Genomic DNA, 2,500 nt, shown 5'->3' with positions numbered 1-2,500 from the left:
ACGTTCTAAGTAAACCGTGCCGCCTTCTATTAGCAGTAACTCCACGCTTGACCATGTCATTTTCTTCTGTGATTTGCGGATATGCAATAAAACGCAAGCAGAAGCACAAACTCCTCGGGCCGCACTCGACCCGAGAAATGTTTCTTTTGAATAAAATTATATTCATATCACGTATTTGTAACTATCATGACGTTTAACCATACAATACAAACGTATCCTTATTCCTTAGGCTTTTATTCCCTATACAGATTCAGAAAAAAATGTAAAGGAAAACAGCCACAATAAGAAAAAGATCTCATCCTCGAACACTGAAAACTCAACCTCACACTCTTCTTTGCCAGCTTAAAGCTCCCAAATTCACTTATCAATTTGTTAAGTAAATCTGCACTTTATGTCAAGGCACAGCTATAAAAGGCTTTTGTAATAATCTCTAAAAAAAAAAAAAGTCCGGAGTGTTCATCCCACAGCCGGGAAGGACCTCGAGGTTGGCATTCTGCTTCACGGCTCTCGAGAATATCACCGGTCAAAATTTCTATAACGGGGCAGCCAGCAGTTCAAGTCTGCTTATTCTTTCTCTTATTTTTTTCAGTTGCTCGACAAGATAATTAAAGCTAGAATCCCTGATGTAATAATTACGATACTAGTAGGTATCTGTCATTTGTGTTTTAAGTACAGTGTAAATATATTAGTATAAAATAAAATGTATGTTTTTTTTCAGCATTATATTATCATTTAGATATCCTAACTGTAATCCAGTTTAGAATTCAGGTATTCGGAGCTCTGGTTGGTTATAGATTATCCATTTCTTCATATATTACATTTTATCATAATTCTACCCTCATCACTAAAGGACATGTGATCGCAATGCAACTGTCTTGCACTACTAATGTAATCGCTCTAATAACCCGATTATAGGTTTAATGTTAAGGATTTCGGAGAGGATGTTGAATGACATTTAATGCACAGATTGCATGTCGGCTAACTAGAACATGCTTATTATCATTACGATATAGTAATGGGTCATGCACACAGGTATGGATATATTCAGGCACATATCTTTTACATTTCTGACAGCTTCCAGTCTAAAATGAATGTTAAAGTTAAGACGTAACAACGTGCTTGGGCAATTAGGTCAGTGGCTGACTGTGTTTCGCCGGAGGCCGAGGCAAGCAGGGAATTCATTCCATGTTTACTCCAGTCTTTTGTCCTACGTCGGGAACATGTCCTCATTACAGCGAGGCCTCATTCACTCGAAGCCTTCCCATTATGCAGCTTCAGGAAGAGGATCACGCAGGGCAGACTTATGGCATTATCTTGAGGTCAAGCGCAAGGGATCAACGTGGCGGTCTGGCGTACATAATTGCTGGCTCAGTCACAACACGGCGGGGAAAAGGTCACTGTGGTCGCGGTATTGCCAGGGAGGGTTGGGAGTTGGGGAAGGGAGGGGTGGGAGGAGGGGGAAGGAGAGGGGATGATGTGCTGGGTTGGGTTGGCAAGGGAGAAGAGAAGGGGGGCGAAGGTTAGGGATGAGGGGGGGGGGGCAGGGGGGCGGGGAAGGGGTCCTCTTGGTTGTAGCCTTGAGCCCTTGACCTTGCTGCGAGTCTCCGCCCCATTGAGCCTAGTCGCGACGCCAACAGCTGCATCGTCTAATGATTATATATAGCACAGGTTCGAGTATTTACACTCCTCTTCGAGAAATTTAAGATGTAAGCATCGTTCTACATCATTTCATATATCAGGCCCAACGCATAATACACAACAGTTAGCACATCCCACAGATCAGTCCGAGAATCCATACTGATAGAACAATACGAAGTAATGCGTTTTTGCATTGGCGAATAACAACACAACTTTAAGCTGGGACACCGAAACACGGAATCTAGATATAAATTAGTCACTGCTTAATGAGCCAGTCAGACACGTTCTCTCATTTTCTACACGTTAATGTCAATCTGTAATCGCTGGTGATTGCAATGGGTGGTCTGTATTTATCCGCTTTATATGTAGAACAAAGCCGTGATTCGGTCTCAGAATGAAGCAAAGGATTTGGTGTTATTTGGTGAAAACCCTGTATGCAATGAATATGTTGAATGGCTTTGCATGAATGGCTGTACGTGGGTAAATCTATTGATATTTGATAATTGTATCGTGTATACCCAACAATCAGCATATGTTCTGAATATAAAAATGAAATCAGCCTTTAGGGCTCTGTGGTAACGTTATATTCTATTTTACCTTTTGGCAAGAAATACAGTTAATGAAAAGATTTTTTCTTACTTCAGTTAATTTATCATTTGTATGTTTTATATCTGTATCAGGTATTGGAAATTCTTTTTAATTCTTAAACTAATTAAAAAGTACTAAACGCTGGATCAGTATTTGATATTATTCGGAAGTTATGTTTTGTTCTTAGCCATTATCATTCGATTTTCTTTCTGCTGATTCATTCTCTGTATGTAATGAAATAAATTGATATTCGCACGATCTTGTTTATATTGCT

This window comes from Penaeus chinensis, chromosome 22 (assembly GCF_019202785.1).
Source record: "Penaeus chinensis breed Huanghai No. 1 chromosome 22, ASM1920278v2, whole genome shotgun sequence".
In the NCBI taxonomy this organism is placed as follows: domain Eukaryota; kingdom Metazoa; phylum Arthropoda; class Malacostraca; order Decapoda; family Penaeidae; genus Penaeus; species Penaeus chinensis.
The sequence above is the reverse complement of the archived record's forward strand: the minus strand, read 5'-3'. Positions refer to the sequence as shown.